Consider the following 19277-nt stretch of genomic DNA (forward strand, 5'->3'; position numbering starts at 1 on the left):
CTAGAATGAACCGGTAGAAACACATGTACTATTCCTGGTCATTTTAATTGCTTAAACAATCTTTCCTTGCTACTAAATTCACATTGAAAACCCTGAATATCTCTGGTAATGGTTGGCATTGTGCAACTCTAAGGAAGAAAGAGCTATGTTGCAGTTATACTAATGACTAAATACTGCGTTACCCTTTGATAAAAAGTTCATATGTTTGAAGGTGTTTTTTGACACTGAGATGTTGATACTGAAACTTTGAGGTGGGTATTTATTTGTTTATTATAAAATGTAAATTTGTAGATGCAATCAGAGTGTTTGGAAGCCAGTGGGCTTTCAAAGAATGTTCCATCAGTCCTATTCTGTTTGCAGTGTACATTGCAGTATACAGTAAAATCAAAATAACCCAGTTCAGATATTGTTTGAGAAATATACTGGAAGTGAAGCATTGACTTTTAAAAATTGCAATGAATGCAGAGGTATTTAATGTTTATAGATGTTATAGTCTGATATTTATGTATCCAAACAAAGAATCGCAAAGATCTAATTTGTGTAATGTAAATCAGCATTGTCTCTTTTCTTCAGTTTAACTTGTAGTCCTCTGCCGTATTTTATTGATGTTTATCAGAGAGCTAAACTTTACCAATCTGTTATGAATGATATAGCATTTCAAGCCAGTTCCTGTGACAGCTAAAGTGATAAATTGGCAACTCTACTGTGCAGAGACAAAGCTTGAAAAATGCAGAAAAATGTTTTGGTGGTGGTTGTCACTGATGGGGAAGAAAAATATCTGGGTTCTCATCTGGCTTTCTGGCATATCTCCTCTCACTTCTGCTGATCTAACTGCACTGTTGGCCAGCATACTCTCTGTAAAGCTGTCCTGAAGGCTGGCGTATATTCACCCTGTTCTTAGCCATCCTTGCATCCTTTGATGCCGTTTTTCTTTGGCTCCCCTGCAGTGGAGAGAAAGTCTGCCAAACTGCAATGCGTAGTGTAATGCTAGGAGAGCATTTCAGCTACAGCATTCCAAGCAGAGAGGCAGAATACAGTTTCCTTAATACAGTTTATTTCATTGGCTCTATTCTAGAAAATGTTGGATGCTGCTAGCAGTACGGCAACACCAAGGTTACACAACAGAGAAGATTCCAGTATAGTAAGAGAAGAAGAATTCCACAGTAGAACACACAAAGTCAAAGCAACCAAAAATTATTAGGCAAACACTGACAGTGATCCTGGGGCATAACTGACACTTGGAATGGATTGAACCTGGAACTATTAGCCCACATTTGCCAATATTAGTTTGAAGTGTGTTTGAAATAAACTTTTATTTCAGTGTGAAGCAAGAGAAAATGTCCTGATGGACATCAAAAAAAAAGAGGCTTTGGTTTTGACTTATTTTTTTCCTTATATTTAGATTATTTTTTTTTTTGGTTGGCTTTTTTTTGTGTATTTTTTTTCACAAGGTTTTTATTATATTAGTACATTAGCTAATGAGGTTGCTAAAGTAAGTTGGCAGCCTTACATTTACCCTGTAATATCATGTATGCCTGCTCTATTACAGCCTTCTAGTAATAAAATGAGCTGTCAGTTGAACACATTCTTCTGTCAAGAAACAGTTCATTTTTATGGGAGCATATAAGTATTATACCTTTGTACTTTTCCCAGGCAAAAAGCAATTTGGTTATACATAAATCTTTGCAAAGTTTTTTGTTGTTTTTTTTTTTTATTTGTTTGTTTGTTTTTCATTTTCTTCTGCTGTTAGCTTCCCATGCATCCTGTGAAATATCTCCTCCTCTCACCATATGAGAATTTCACAGAATTTACAAGTATACCTTGTTATACTAATTTTTATTCAATTACTAGAAGTAAGGTGTTGGAATAAATAATTCACCCGTATACAATGTAAGTGCTAGCAAAATCCCTAAAGTGACTCATGCATTAATGCAATAAATTATGTGTTAACAAGGTCCTGTTAGCTCCTGCTGATAATGCAGAAAATCAAATTTAGTTCTGGTAATTTTTGGTTTCAGGTGATACTTTGTCTTCCCTGCAAATAGAAGAAAGTGGTTGTTTAGAATAAATATCAGGCATAGGAGGAGCACTACTCTGGGAGGAATACTGGAAACATTTTCATTTCCCTTTCTTGAAAATTTCCTTTTCAGAATCACTCAATCTTGTAAGGTTCATCAGTTCTGAACTAGTTGTTTCATGCTGTTTTGATATTTGCTGAGACAAACAGCCAAATCTAGTATGATGACACACTTGTCTATGCACCAGGTGTCAGTGGGCTTTGTATTTCAGAACAATATTAAGAATGTTTATTATTTTCTGTTAGGATAACCAAGTGTTGACAATTAAGTGAATTGCTAATTTAAAAATATTTAGCATATTAAGATTCCTTCATATTTTTCTCAAATGATAAAACTGACCCTGGCTAATTCTGTTTTTGCACAATTATGTGTAGGTCTTGAAAGGGTCAACTGTGACCAGAAGTAACTTTGCACAAACTATTCCTTGCTTCACCACTGTTAGCTTTCACAGAGGAAATTATCCTAATTACAGCTAAGAATATGAGCTATTAGCCAGGTAGTGAAACAGCCTTTTCTGGTCCTTATGACCTGTGAGAACTGATGTTACATTTTCAAGATATGATTTGCTCAAAAAGGCAGCATTGGCACAAAAAAAAAAAAAAAAAAAAAAAAAAAAAAAAAAAAAAAAAAAAAGACTCATTGGGAAAGAAACAATCAGATACATAAATTAAATGTTTGAGGCAGATGAGAGGGTTTCAGTTTACCACAAAATTGAACATGAGCAGAGAGTGTCCCAGGTGGACAGCATTCCTTAAGAGCCAGTAAGATTATCAGTAAAGATGGATGCTGCTCAGGAAGTTTGGGAACTAGTGAGAAAATAACTTGTATACAGCTGAATGAAAAACGTAGTTCAGTATTTATCACTGTGTAGTGTGACTGAAACTTACATATGGGTTAACTTAGACACACTGGAAGAAGGTACAGTGCAAAGAGAAATGCAGTATTGTCCGTATGCCTTGGCCATATGCTACATGTTATAGTCCTTTGGTGATGAGAATCAACTTTGGTGTTGAGAATCACCACAGGACTTTGGTAAAAGACAATAAGTGAGACTTCTCCTCTTACTTTCACTCAGGTGTCTGAATTTATCAAAGCCTTTCCAAGAGCCAGGTAGCCCAAAATCAGGTGATGCACAGTTAGTTTTGAAATGTTAAACCTCTAGTATACCAGATCACTTTTTTAGAGGTACAAGTAGTGTTGCAGGTATTAAATGCGTACTAGTCGTCTAAATGTGGTTAAAATAACAACCATATTTTGTGATTTAAATGTCACACCACTTCACCATCAGGATTCATGTTATGTCAGTATTTGTACGAGTAGTATTCAAAATGAAAATGTTTGTTGCAGGTTTTGCCATTACATGGTCTTGTTTTCTCACAAGCTTATTAATTTGCTATGGCTAGCTTTGCAGAGAGGTAACGAACATGTTAAACCAATAACTGAAAACTGAGTGCTTGCTTTTTAAAGGGAGAATGGAGTTGATTTTAGCACTGCCAGGCTGTACAGTGCATAACTGAATTCTGTGTATGTTTAAATTGATTCATTTGAAAGACAAGCAATGAGTGCTGCATTTGACATGCTCTGGGGAATCCGTCCTGCTACACACCTAGGGCTGTGTTTGTGGGTAAGATGTTTAACCTTGCCAAATAGATTTAATGTTTGGAGAGACAAATTAAAGTGAATAACAGTACAGTTGTGCAGAATGATTTGATGACATATGTTCATTCCTGGCAAATTGGGTTAAATTCTGGTCTTCAGTGTGATAAAATAACAAAATCATTCCTATCAAAATAACACTGCTAGGTTTGTGCCTTAGCAGTGACAGAGACTGGATGTCATTCTTCTCTCCTTACATGGATTTTTTTTATTTTTTTTTTCTTGGTGTGACACCAAGAGGAAACTTGGTGTTTGCTGCAAGTCTTCCCACTGCTGTGAAATCCATGGTCAGGGAAGTAATGCCATTGAGGAGAAAGAGAAGTCAGGACTAAAGATCTGTGCTCAGTTTGGAGAGATCCCTTTTTAGCATATTGTCAAGACCACTGTAAAAGATATTGGTAGTGTCTCCTTGAAGAGAAACAGATAATCATCTAGAAAAAATAATACTACCTGTTGTTTGCATGTTCTTTTATTAAAACAGTTATGTTGGGAGAGTGACATGTTAAAAAGAAGTAATCTCTTGAGAGCAGTGCTCAGATTCCAGTGGTGTTAGAACTGCTTTGATGAACATAATTTCAAGGTGCCAGAGATGGAACAGGTGGGGAGTGTGGCCGGTGATTTCGTTTTATGTTTGGGGTTTTTCATTGCTTTATTAGCACGAATGCCTGCTTATTGGTATACTAATAGAATTTCTGGCATTAGGGCAATAAATGTACAATTTGTAGTGTAAAACTTAAACAAAAATATACAGAAAATACCACCAAGGTATCAAACCTTTTGAAGAAGTTGTGGAGATGTAAGCTCCCCACTGTGTTCAAATATGTTCCAAATGTGTGGCACTCTGATGCTTGGTTCCTAAAGTAAAGTGCTATAATACAACAGCATTACTTTTGTTAGCTTTTTTGATATGGCAATGCAGTTTTTGAGACTTGGAATAATCAACAGATCCAGATATTTCAGAGGAAAGAATATGCTAATAAATGTAACTTTTAAATGTTTCTTTTGTATTTTTGGAAATTACCAAATTTTTATTTCCTCTTCTAGGAGAACAACTGATAAATTTGGTCTCTGATTCATTGCCTGCAGTATATTCTGGGTATTCATTATACAGCAGTAAATTGCCACCAGATTGCTGCTATCACACCTAGCATAAGCTGTTGCGTTATTTAGCTCTTTTTATCTTTGCAGCACCTCTTCCTCAGTTTTCTGGGTGGACAGCTGGTGCAGTCGTGCAGCTTGCATACTAGAGTTCTTTTCAGAGGGATGACTGTTTTTTCTTCAGTTGGTAGTTGGGGCTTGGATTAAACAAAATTCCTGAATTCATGTTGAACAACAAAGTCTTGAAATTTTGGTTAGAAAAGCAGTGACATTCCATGGTGGCACTGAGGATCCTATGTCAAATGAAGTGGAATTTTGGTTAACCTGCATGAAAATTAATATAAGGCTCAGCTCTCATCTTTTGGAGTTGAATTGAACTTTGCTGAGCACTTTCATTCTGAAAAAAATGATAGGAATTTATAGGAATGCCTTCATAAAGCTGGCAGTGTCCTTCTTTCCATAATTGTTTTCCTCCTTTCTGCTATCCTTTCTTATTAATGTCCTGTTCTTTGGTTATATTTTTTTGAATTTTTTGTTACCTTGTAACATCAGATTCAACAAAGTTTTCCATATCCAAACTGTTTCTATAGGAACATCCCATAGTATTCTGTAATAGATCATGACATTTCTCTAAAAATTCAGGAAATGACCTTTTGATACTCCTTATTCTCTGGGGACTTGTCATTTCCCATGTCATAATAGCCGGAGAAGCACCGCTGCCATCCCAACATAAAAAACACAGCCAACATTACATATATTCCATCAAAGTTCATTCATTATTATTGAAGTTGTCAGTGGGAGTGTGTTGGAAGATACGGTCTTCATTTCACTGTTACTCCTCTGGGAGCCTTAAAGCAATACTGATAATCTGCTGTGGCATAAACTTAAAATACGTCCTAGTGCGGGTAACTTCTCGTACCATCCTTAAGGGGGAGGAGATGAGGCTTGTGTTTTTTTGTTGTTGTTTTCTTGTGATTTTTTGGGGTTTTTTTTGGTTTTTTTTTTTTTTGTTGTTGATTGGTTGATTTGCTTTTATTTACTATAGATTGTGATTTTGTTTGAAAATTTTTGTTAGTGATTTCTTGTTTGGTGAGTTATAAGAGTGGAGCAGTTGTGGCAACAGTGTGGCAGCAAGGGGGCATAAAGGGTCTCAGAATTTGCTGGAGACTACACAGCAGTGGTGGGTAAGTGCCATGTAGTGTGGCAGAAACATCACCTCAGGAGAAGCTCTAGAGCGAGGGTGCTGCTGCCCAGACCTCAGCCTGAAGTGCGCCATGTCAGGACAGAATGGAATGAGCCTGATTTGGAACATGGGAAATTCTGTCCCGATATATATGATCTTTTTCACAAAGGGTGGGCCCAAAAATGGAAACAGGGACCCAGCGAGGTTGAAGAACCTCCATCCTTGAATGCAATCAAGTCTTTACTAGGTGAGTCTCTGAGCACTGTATTAAAACTGGACCTGCTTTGATGAGGGCTGGACCAAGTAAATATTACACGTTCCTTTCAGCTGTTGTGATTATTGTAGCCCTGTGTTAAAAATCTCTGCTGCTTTATTGTCCACCTAAGAAAAGACTACAGAACTACAAGAAAGAGGATCCATTAATTCAGTAAAAATAATAATTACTCATGAGGTCTTTATTGTATTTTCTCCCCATGTCCTGTAGAGGAGAGAGAGTGATAGAATGGCTGGGTGGGCACCTGACAGGTAGTCAAGTTTAATGCACCAAAGATGGCCTTAAAAAAACCCTGATAGTGTGAGATGCTTTTTTTAATCTATTGTGGTTTCCATCAATGTGTGTGGGATCCACACATATGTTGCGGCATGTTTCTGCTGCAGATCAGCAGTATTTTAATGGCCATGTGTTGTTCCGCATCTTTACTGAGGGGATGGAGGTATAGGTTTTATTCTATATTAGAATTTAATTAATGGTTTGGGGGTTGTTGTTCCTTCTATAATCAGATTGTTTTTTCTCATTGCTTTGTCCTTAGTTTGCTTTCTAAAAAAAGATCTATAACTGCTTAGATTGCAAATGTATCTCTGCAAGTACTGGGTATTTTATATTCAGAACTGAATTGCATTGATTAATTCATAAAAATCACTCAGTATTGTTTCAATTCATTAAAAGTCAGGCTCTGTAGACTCTATCTCATTGTTTTAAATAACAATTTCCCGCCAATGTTGCTTTTATTCATGATAAGGTAGAACTGTGGCTCTTAACTGGTGCAGTCTTATGTGGTTGACAGTAGCTACCTGCTCTACTGTGGCCACATGGCCTCCTGAATTTAGGAAGCCTTTTTCCCACCTGGTAGGGCCTAGTGTAATAACCATAGGAACTAGTGGATGGAACCAGTGATACTGAAGGATGGGATTTCAGTTCTGAAATAAATAAGACATGAGGAATCCATTGTGCCTGTGAATTTCTGTGGGGAAATGACAGTTTTGGCGCAAGATGGCAGCCTAGTATTAGGACTGTGATAATTTAAAACTACTTGCTGTGTGTGCAACATATGTTATATTGCCCCTTGTCGTGCTCCAAGGGTAAGGCTAAGATTTCCAGTGCACGGAAACTTGAAAAGCTGGCAGCCGTTTCATGTTCAAGACAAACTCAGGATCTAAAACAAATCTATTTATTTATGATCTTATTTATTTTCAAAGGATGGGCAACATCTGGGTAAAAAAAATTAAAAAGTCATCTTATCCCCTGTGTATATTTTTCTCTTTAGCGCTGTGAACTTTGTCATTTAATCGTTGTCAGATGCGTTATGTTCCCTGTGTGCAGTCTCTAAGAGAAATCTCATCCACTGCACAGGATAACATTGTCAGTATAAATATGCAAGCTACTGCTTGTGTTTATTAGAATTTCTACTTAAAGAAAAGGAATAATAAAGAGATCAGTCCATTCAGACCAGTCCACTATGCTAAATACCTGTGTTTTGGTTTTTTTTGTAAATAGAATTACACTGTTACATCTTACTGTTCTAAAATCTGGTTGGTTTTTCTTGGTTGTGTGTTTGGGGTTTTTTGGTTTGTGTTTGTGTTTTTTTTTTTTGTTTATTTTTTGTTTTTTGTTTGTTTTTTTGGTTGGGAGAGTGATGCATGCAGAAGGAAAATTATTTAGCTGTTCTGTCGTTTTAATATTTAAAAATGTTTACGGAGGCTGTTGCTGTAACTAATACAGTGATCATCATACTGCAGCAGGTTTGCTGTGCTTTCCTCTCTTCAGATTTCATTATTTCAGTTTTATAATTGCTTGGTGTTTCTTCTTTCATGCAAAGAGAGATAGAATAAAACTGTTTATGTCTGTGCATGAGAAGTCTGGAGACCATCTGAGTGGTCTCATGTTAAATTCAGTTTATTTTATAGCATGGATCTATAGTAGTAATGGGCAGGAACCTTGCAAGATGCTCTTTCTTTCATATGTTGATCTTCACATCAGATGATTTCCTGATGAATAACAGCACCATCTTGCTGAAACCTGCAGATTTGTGCTTAACTCCTTCTAAAAAGAGGGTAAATGCCCACAGGAGAACAAGCAATACCCAAAACAAGACCAAAGAGCCCAAGCCTCCAAACCTATTCTTTTGATACAAAGTAGTGACACACACACAAACCCAAAACGAACAGACAAACAAAAAAAAAAAACACAGCAAGAAAGCATGGAGGGTAGTGGGGCAGAATGTACAAACAGGAAGACTGAGCTGTAGTACCTGAGGCATAGGGGCTAGTGGAATAGTCTTGCTATCATCTAAATTGTGTGGGAGGACATAGTTTCAGAGGTCATTCCAGACCAACCTGGGATCAGTTAAGCAATGTAGTTCCTGTTGAATTTTTGCAGACGAAAGAAGGTAGGTTAAGAGAATCTTCTGGGAGGTGAAAGAAAATGACTTCTTTAGTGTGGTTACCAGAAGACACCTTAATATATGGATATTATACCTTTTCTGATGTTAGAATTCCCACAGAGAGCTAAATTGTGCCTGGCACCACATCTGTGTGCAAATGCACAGTGACCTGCTACTCATGTTAATCATGAAGCCAAAGTAATTCTGTCCACCTGAGTATCATGCTCTCCAGCATTTTTTGAGTTAAGAGCTACAGAATTCTGCTGACAAATATAAAGGGAAAACAATAAGAGAATCACAAATATCAGTGGTCAGATCACTTTGAGCTTTTTATTTCTCTTATAGTATGGGAGGCTGTGATGTATAAGGCATAGACTTTTAAGCTGTCTGTCTTAACTTAGCAGGACTCAAAGTCTACTTTTACTAGAGATTGTCAAGTAGTGACTATAGTTTATGGAAGCTGGTACTTGAAAAGAAATGCGACATGCTGTAAAATCTTGATGGCAGTAAAATATGGTAATGATGGAAGAAGCAGTTGTGTTGCTTTGCCCTTCAGGAAAAGTAGAGTCCTTGATCTCTCAAAATGTGTGGCATCCCAATTGAACCTAAGTTTATTTAAGTATGAGAATTACAGCAGTGGTCAGGGTAGTGTGACATTTTTTTCAGTTATACCCTGGGTTTTTAAACAGTACCAGATAATATGGCTCTACCGATTAATTCAGTGGTTTGATATATTCATGGGAAGTTCATTACTTTGGTAATATCTGTAAAAAGCTTAGACTAATAAGAATTGTTCCACAAGTGAATGAGTTTAATGTAAATGTTTGCGATTGAAAATGTAGCAATCACTTTATGTTGTGGTAAAAAGGTACTGATTTTCACAGTGTTTCTGGGCAGATTCGTTTCACACTGGGTTTAGTGGTAATTTTAGAACAGTAGCCCTTCAGTCATCCTGAATAATACTCATTAAGACAAATGATACTATTTATGAGTTATCAATTACTTAATCAATAGGGTCATTGATTCCAGAAAGCGTTAGGGTGTTCTTTTTAACAAGACTTTTTTATTTCTATCATGTAGCCAAGGATATTGAAAAAGAAGGGTGACTGTATGGCCCCACTGAAACCTATAGTGAGATTCAATACTGTGGGTTAAATACTGGGTCAGGTGTAGTCAGTAAGGCTCCATGCTGAAAAAAATAAAATAACTTTTGTTTGAAGAAGTGTCCTGGAGGATCTCAAGGCTTTATTACTGGGAAGGAACATGAGTTCCAGAATGAGCATGGGGGCAAATTTATCCAATATCAATAGATGAAAGAAAAAGATCCCTTTTGTATTATTAGTGCTACGGGGTAAAATCTATGACTGTAGTGTTTGTTATGCACAGATATATTTTTATATATACTTTTATATATATGCATATTTTTCCCTGAGTACTACTAATACAAAGAGAATGTACATACAGATACATATATCCCATATATATGTATATGTAAGTCCATGTAAATCCCTATTCACAGCAAGTGGGATGAGAGATATAAAATATGTGTTTAAGAGCAATTGCTTTTCATATTATTCTTTAATAGCTTTCAACTTTTGCCTAATGTTAATATCCTTGCACAGTGAAATTCCAATTTCCTGGAAAGCAGTGTGTTTCAATATGATGCTCTGTAGCTCTTTATAATCTAGTGCTGTTTTGTGGTTGATACCTAAGTCAGAGTTTGTGCGTGTGTTTTGTATCCTTGAGTACATAGGTTTGGCTCAACAAAATAGAGATGTCTTAAATTCTGCTAGCTTAGCTGTGTAATGTATGTACTAAAGTGACACTCTTTCATAAAAAAATACTGTATCCTTGTATCCCACTACTTTTTTCCCACTGTCTTAAAAGTTATGAGTATCCTTTCAAAGCACTGATTCAAAAGTAACTCTACTCAAATCATATTAAGGTATTCTACTCCTGTTCAGTTTTCTAATAGGCTCATACACATTTACTTCCTTACTTCTTTGTGGAATTACTATTTTATGTGAACATCCATATTTAATTGTGCCACCAAGTTGTACAGGTTTTTAATTTACTTGTAAGTTTCGATACTGAAAGCGAACAAATGAAAGAGAACCCACAGTTTCTTAGTAGAGATTTTAGCTTACTGAGTCGCCATGAAAGTATTCACAGTTTTGTCATGGTGACACCCAAGAGGTCCTAGACAAAGGCTTATTATGGTGAGACAAAAAGCAGCAGCAATGGTGTTCCATTGTATCAGAAAAGATACTCAAACAGAAGTCTGGTTTCTCCTAGAAACAGTAATATGAATAAAACAAATGCAAATGACCTTTCCTGGCCCTACGTGCTACAAAAGCTTTTTCAAAGTTCTTCAACATGTTTGTTCAAGTTAATGAGCAAATGTATTTTCATATATCTGTCAGTTCTGTGTCACCTGGTTCTTGAACTTGATGAAAATTGTGTTCTATCTACTTTGCAGTCACAAAAGGAAGTATTTTATTTTTGTAAGTTATAGTGTACCTGTAGTTTTGAACACTTCACAAGCACTGACATCTTGCATATGCTGTAAATCTTTGACACTCTTTTATAACCATGTATGATACAGACAGATGTCATGTGGGAACTCAGGTGCAGTACTACAAGAACAGAACCACACCATTCTGTGACTTAAAAAGTTAAATTTTACTGAGCAGGAGGGGTATTGTGCATAGTAGAAGTTTCTGATGTGAAATTTTAGAGATTTCTATCCGGGAGGAGCACATATGATGCACCCCGACAAACCAGAGCCCCAGCACCTCTGTTGAGGAGGATGTTCATGCTGACCACCTTTGTATTACCACTTGAACAGTGGTATTGTTCAGTATCTGTTGGAAATCAAGTTGCAGAATTGCAGTTGTGGTCCTGAAGTGGCAGAAGTAATAGTGCCTAGCAATAGTGTAAAATTATCAGCAAGTTTTTAAAAGTAACAATTACAAATCAGCAAAACCTATAGTTTCTGGTCTAAAAAAAGTATAAATTACATTTCAGAGAACTATTATCTCAGCTGTTGTGTTGGGGGGAAAGAGTGTTTATGTTCTTAGTCTGTTTCTTTGAAAGCATGGGGTGGTTCATCCCCAATTCAACAGCTGGTACTTTTCCATGCAATCTTATTTGTCATATGGTAAATTCAAACTAACTGTGTTAGTATAGCAGACTTATGATTTCATAACCTTATGAAATGCTCCATATATCTGCATCTGTTTTGATGTACTAGCTTGAAAAATACATAAAGGCCATGATTATTGTTGAGAGTTAAGATGCAGTTCTGAAAGTTTTTCCATGGGAAATACAATATGTTTTTGGCAAACACATAGTTCCCCTGCCAACCATTCTACAAGATGCTGGATACTACCATTTAGCACATATGCATGTATGCAAGCTGAGAATGCATTTTTTAATTTCCAGTTCATTCTGCCATATGGAAGTCACACAGTCAAATAATTCATTTCCATTGCTAATTTTTTTAGTGATTCCAGCTGAATGTTAGACCTCAAAGTAGGCAGTATAATTTTTTTCATGGCACTGTGTTGTGGTGTACAGGAGCTGGAATATTTTTGTTTCTTTATTCTGCAAGTTGCTAAATTATCTGACAATATAAACCAAATGCATAGTAATCCTTTCTTTAAAGAAAATATTTTTTATTTGTTTTTAAATCCTGGAACGTAGAATAATATTTTCAAAGCAGTAAAATGCTTAAAATATGAAATGTTGATAATTGTTTTAGCTGTTGGTGTAGTGCTCACAAGCTTAATTAATGGGCATAAAATGCTGTGTAGACACTTCAGAGGCATATAAATTTGGAACTGAAAGCATATTGTTTCTTTCTTCATGGTCATGTATATTTTATGGTCTTTTTTTTCCTCCAATTAATGTACAGGTCAGAAGTTTTGTTAAGTTAAAACACAGAAATACTGGACTGTATGGAGTCATTCCAGCTGCAGTGAGCATCATGCCCCATGTCTTTCAGGGCATTTTAGCACTTTATTATATCAAAAATACTCTCTTAAAGTGCTTAAATTTCTTATTATTTAGGATTGACTAAAAGAACCTGATGGATTTTGTGAACTTAAAATAGCACTAAAACATTATTTTCTCATGTCTGTGCTTTCTTACATGACATAAACTGGTAGAACACCACCTGTGCAAAATGTGGGTCTTTATGTATGTAGTATCAATGTGTACTGACCTGAAAATGCCTTTTCTCGTAGTTCACTGACAGTGTTTCTTACCCATTTGCTATGTTCTTTTTTATTCTAGACAACGCAAAAGGCAAAGTAAAAATATTGTACAATAAAGATGTTGTTGAGATAATTGTATTCAGTTTCACAGTGTTACATAAATATGAAATAATCCCAATTTTAGAATCGATAATACATTGCACCAAGAGAAAATAAAACCCTGTTGCTTGCTTATGCCAAGCTCTGAACATATTTTCTGACATACTGTCTGAATAATCTGTTTTTAAAATTAAATCCTTAGATATTTTGCAGCTGCTACATTGCATTTTTGCAGATGGATGGTTGGCCGGTGTTAGACCTGAGGTTGCCTATGTACTCTTGAAATGCTGTTTGGCATGTGCCTGTTTTGTGAAATAGTCATCAGCTGCATCACATGTTGATAGTGAATCCAAAGAACTTCCTTAACTTCAAAGACGTTGTGACTGCCCAGCCCCAGTCTTTCCTGTTTTCAAGACAGACACATATTAATGTCCTTTTTGTGCCAACTTGGTATTGAAAAAAAGCACTTGAATGGCATGTGTATGTCACTTGAAGACCAAAGGATTGTAATCTCAAGTTCTTCATCTCTATCAGAAAGACCCAGGTGAATTTGGACATGTAAGATCATCTTTTTTTGTGGCATGAACAGCTGGATAACTATCAGCATTTCAGAAGGTGTTTCCCATGCACTGGGGAATTGGGAATTTGATCGTGTTCAGGGACAATTGTCTTAAAATTATTTTCTGTAGCAATGTTGGACTATGCAAATAATGCAAAAATGTTTGGTGGAATTCCGTATTTGTATCATCTACTACATATAACAGGTAATGTAAGACTTTCCCCTTACAGGGAGGAGAATCCAAACAGAATGAAAATCCAAATCACAGAAATGAATAAGCAATATTGTATCTATGTGTTGAATAAACAAATGGTGCTCATTGCAGATACTAATCTGTGATCACAAGTCTTCATGAAACAGAATAGAAAGGACAAATAGTGGGGGGGCTTTTGTATCTTGCTCCTGCATTTTCCTCAGATGTATTTTGTTAGATGTACTTACACTAGCTGACTTACTCATGTGAGTAGCATTTTTCATGATCAGAGCTGAACTCAGTTAATACCATGGTAAAGGTAGATCACACAAGGGATTATTTTGAATTGAATATTTGTTTGTGCAATTCCAGTTAATTAGTAACTGCATGATGCATACATAGTAAAATTTCATGGGAATGCATTTAGAAGCAATTCACCTGAATTACTGATTATTAATTATTGCTTAGCAAACACAAATGCCATGTTTTGTAAAATGTTCTGCTTAAATTTAGCAAAATTTATAGTGCATCAGTGTCTTGTAAATCATAGAAATATTAAGGCAATGCTTAATGAAGAATTATTTTTTTAGGATAATAACCATGTTTGAAATCAGTTCTACTTCTGTGTTTCTGGAGGCACATGCTGTAGACATAGGATTTATCTATAACCACCAATGCATGAACTTTCTTCTGGGTTTTTGCCATTGAGAAAGACAAGGGTTGCTATAGATGCATCTCCTCCTCTCCCCCCCTTCAATCTGATAGTCAATGAGCCTGATAATTGCTTCTGTTAATATTTATAGTAGTAGTATAGCTGTGGATTAAAACTTCTGTCCAAACTGCTCCCTGCTTCATTGCAACCATCACTGCGTCTCGAGGCAGACCATTATTAGGATGATTTCTCCTTTCCTCTGCAACATTTGCATCCTTTAGCTGTGTTGTTGTACTGTGGTCAGAACAGCACTGCAAAATGTCTCTTTTGTGCTGGGTGACAGCTTTTTGTGTTAATCTTCTGTAGCAGAGTAATTCTGCTGTTCCTGTATAGTGGTATACTGCTTTGTTTGATCCAGCTGGAAAAGTCTGTGCTGTTGACCTAACAATCAAATTCAGTCTTCCATAAAAAAATGGAGGCACCCTAGATGCTATGGTTTGTGTGTGGGACAAAGATGAATGGCTGGAAAGAGACACGTTTGCTGGATTTGTGGTGTGTTGGAAACAAGTTCAAATACAAAATGATCTAAAAAGACTGCTGTTGTTGAAAGCATCTGGAAGTACAAGGATCATACCTTTCAGATGCTCTCTGCATTATACAAATCCAGTCTTAATAAGCTGTAAATATAAACTGTTTTTCACTTAACAGTCTGGCAAGAAATGGATTCTGTGTGTCAATGCTTTTGTATATAAAAGGCTACAATAGTACATAATCATTGTGCTCTCTGCTTTAGAAGTGCAGAACGGTAAAGGGGGTCTCAGGCATGGAGGAACAAGAGAGAAGGGAAGGGGAAGGGAAGGGTGGAAATGGAAGAGGAGGGGAAGAGAAAGGAAGGGAGGGGAGGCAAAGGAAGAGAAGGGGAAGGGAGAAGAACTGGCACTAAAATTCAGCACTGAGGAACACTGCTGGTGACTGGTCACCAGCCAGATGTACCTCCATTTGCTACAACCCTTTGAGTCCTGCTCTTCAGCCAGTTCCTCACTTGGCACACCATATACTTGGCCATCACACAGTCGGGCAACTTTTGAATAAGAATGTTGCGAGGGACAGTATCAAAAGCCTCTACTAAAATCCAGGAAACCTACATCTACTTCCTCACCTTCAAACACAAGGTGAGTGCGTAGAAAGTTATCAGTTAGTTAAACTTTACCTCGGTGGACCCATGTTGATGTTGTCTGGTGATTGCGTTGTTATTTAAATGTATTTCAGTAGCACCCAGTATGATCTCCATAATTCTTCCAGGAACTGAGGTTGGATTAACATGTTTTGCAGTTTTCTGGCTCTTCCTTTACACCCTCCTTATAATTTGGAATAACATTCACTAGCTTCCAGTCACCAGGGACCTCCCCATACTCTCCTTAAGAAAATAGGAGAAAGTGCAAATCAAAAGCATGCATACAGAAATAAATTTCAAAAGTGTTCTGTGTCTCTTCTTAAAACTTAATATCTAGAAAGTAAAGAAGTTTTACTTAATTGTAAATTAATCTCGGGGGGGAGGCAGCTGAGCCATGATTTTTAATTATTAGGAGCTTAAGATGGTGTGTAAATCACAGCAGCAGGAGGAAGATGGGAAAAAAAAAACAAACCAAGCTTTGCTTTTTTTCTTTTTGTTTGTTTGTTTGCTTCTCTTTTGGTTTCCATTTTAATCAATCATGCTAAATCTACTCATAAATAAAGTCCCATATTCATTTTAGATTTAAAAATAGATACAAATGGGTGCAGATGAAATAGCACAGCTTTCAGCATTGTGATGGGGTTTAAGAAAGAAAAGGAAACTTTTCCTCAAGTTTGAATTGAGAACTGTCTGGAGTAATCAATAATTTCATATGTTATTTTGGTGAGAGTAAGAGTTTGGTGAGGCAGAAGAGTATATTGAAACAGAAGTGAAAGGAAAATCAATTTCTGAACGTTGTGGAAAATACCTAGCACTTCCATTAAAGTTGCCATTGATTCTTGGGTCTCTTTTAATTGTGATAATTCTTGTGATTTGTTATTCTCTCCCTTTTGACATCCTTCCTCATCTCAAAGAGTCTCTGGTCCAGTGTTAAGTCCTGATTCTTGTGTCATGACGTACTACTTCACGCTTGTCTCATAAGGAAGCATGCTTATTTTGGCAGTCTTGTCATGAGACTGGGACACAGATGAGCATTCTTTGAGTAGAGAAACTCACAAGGAAACATATCAAGTAGCTTTGCAGGTGTATGGAGACTCAATGAAACAAGAGATTTCTACTTTTTGTAGGTAACTACTAATTGGGCAGTATGGATTGGTGTGAACTGTGCAATTTACAATAAGGCCATGGCCATGAATTAATTACTTCTGAGTACAGGAAAGATCTCGTGAGAATTGAGCACTTTTGAGCATGAGGCTTCAAAAGGAATCTGGACTATCACATATCCATTGATAGCTTTTCAGGCACATTGGACAGAATAGTTAAGAATTAGTGCTTAATTTCTTGGGTTTTTTTTCTGTCTCTTGGTTCACCTAAACTGCTGCAGGTTAGCTGACGTGTTAATGGGTGACAAAAGATTGCGTAGCAAGCATGCAGGGAGGAAACATAAAGAGGAGTCCATGCGGCATGATATAAATACCATTGCATCAGATAGGCTGTAACAACTGAGATGCCCCCTTGCATCTCAAGACTAATATAAGGTAACACATGCTTATTCTGATGTCCATGAAAGATACATGTTGGGGCAGACTCCAGAGTACACATGTGGTGAGTTTCATGAGTCTGGCACATTGTGTATGGCAATTGGATTGTGCAGCTCTGTCCATGTGGTTCTAGTTGCCTTTGGTTAGGATAATACAGACAAAAAACCCTGCCTGGTTTTCTACTTTTAAGGAGAAACTCAGTCCTCATAAAAAGAAATATATTAGAAGTAAGTACACCCTAGCAAAGGGCTAGATGTTGGGTAAGGTGATCCCCTGGAGTCCAGTTTCTTAATATAAAATGAAGATGGATTGAGCTGCTGTCCTCTCTCTCTCTGCTGTAGTTGTAGCTGGTACATGGAATCCTTTGCATAGGCTGTGCCAGAGGCATTGCCTTAGCTGAACTTTCACTAGCTATAAAGAAGTTACTTTCTCCAATATGCTTTTGGTCTGCTGCATCCTCCTGTGCAATTTTACTTTTTCTAATATTTTTAATGAAACTTATTTTTTGCCCTTAGCTTTATGGAGTCTGAAATGCCAGAGAAAAAAAGTAATTAAGTAGAGTAATGGCTTTAAATGCAGCTCATATTTCTTAGTTGATACACTTTAAAGAATGCTTTTTACAGCGCAAAATCCCACAGAATTAATATACTCCCAAAGGATATTTCCTATTTTTCATTTTTTTTTTTACAATTTTGGAAGAAAACAAAAAGAAGGAAATGCAGAGGTGGCTTTTTTTTTTTTCTCCATACTCTCATAGTTAAGATGAATGAAGTATTACCTTTGTCTTTGTCATCTCTTTCACAGCAGTATTTTCTTAAATACTGCATGATTGGCTCAATCTAAAAAAAGGCTTGTGTAAAGACTTGTGTGCAGTTCTCTTGTGCAATGGCTACTTAATTCTAGGTGTGTTTTTCTTCTCTGGGCTCCTCAGTTTTTCAGGGTGAACTTTCTTTAGGGCCTTAGCCTTTATGGATACCCGCAGATGCCTCAGTCTTGTTTCCTGCACCAGTCTACAAAAAATGTGAGAAAAGATATCCCAGTTTTCTGAAGTCATTGCAGCTGCAACCATCCACCTCCTCTCATTTTATTAAGAACACACACCTGGGTCTGTATCCTTATTCTGCATATTCCTATTTCCCAGGCCAGTTTCTTTACCTGTTGTCCTTTTTGGTTGTCAAAATAAGGGGCTGAAGAAATCAAGATGAGAGGTCCAAAGGAATGTGAGAATTTTCACCACCCTGAAGATTACCTGTATATTTTACAGAGAGGACTGACAGTCTTTGGAGCACAAATGGGAAATTAAGACCTGTTCTTAATTTCTGATCTTGCATGTCATTGTTTTATTTCCTTAGGCTGACTGCAGTGCATTCAGTTTCTCTTTTCTGCAGAATGAAACAGCTTCAGCAGGAAATAGCATCTGTTCTCCTGCTAAGAAAGCAGGAATGGATAGCTACATGGCTGCTGTGTTAGGGTATGTGTTTCCTTTCCGTGCACTTGAAAACTGGGAAGGTGTTAATGGCCCATGAAAATACAGGCCAGATCTTTGTAATTACACAGGTAGAAGGATTTGTCAAGTATCTGCATCTAACCATGATGATAAATTGCGCTATTTTTTCTGCAATACCTTGGCTTCCAAATGCAGATAAATATCTACTTTTATAAGTTGTGTTTTTGTAGGTAACGCAGATATCTGCTGGAGAAACCTATATAAAATATATGCTCACTCTGTCCTTTTAGATTTAAAGTATTCAGCTATTCAAAATCCTCACATATTGCATGTCATTATTAGACACTATAAAAAAGGATTCTGCCTGTTCTGCATGAACATGCAGGACTTTTTTAAACTTGTGATTAAGTATGTAAGAAAACACACTGGTTCTCCACTGGTAGCTTCTCTGGTGTGTTTATAGTGTACAGATGATAGTAAATAGTACATGAAAGTTGTCTCCTGTCTCGGAGTTAAAAATCTGAAAAAATACGGATTTACATTACAGAGCCAGTTTTTTTATAGGTCTGTTCATACACAGGTCATTAAAAAAAAAGGGAAAAAAGAAAAAACATTAAAAAATATCATAAGAAATTAAGTGTGGAAGATGTGTGTAATTACATGTCATACAAGACATTTGTACAAGAAAATACAGGTTATCAAATAAAAAAGGTAGTCTTG

At 36.6% G+C, this 19277-nt stretch overlaps 1 long non-coding RNA gene across 1 annotated transcript in view; it reads left to right on the top strand.

Moving 5' to 3' along the window:
- LOC130607696 (uncharacterized) overlaps window positions 1–19277 on the top strand; it is a 182053-nt gene that overhangs the window by 68610 nt on the left and 94166 nt on the right. The window contains exon 2 of the long non-coding RNA XR_008974307.1: window positions 6185–6262. This is a non-coding gene — a long non-coding RNA (uncharacterized LOC130607696). The remainder of the gene's footprint in view (window positions 1–6184; window positions 6263–19277) is intronic.

The sequence above is a fragment of the Pezoporus wallicus genome, unplaced genomic scaffold (assembly GCF_028554395.1).
Source record: "Pezoporus wallicus isolate ANWC-B61680 ecotype Strahan unplaced genomic scaffold, APGP_CSIRO_Pwel_v1 contig_2770, whole genome shotgun sequence".
Taxonomy (NCBI): Eukaryota; Metazoa; Chordata; class Aves; order Psittaciformes; family Psittacidae; genus Pezoporus; species Pezoporus wallicus.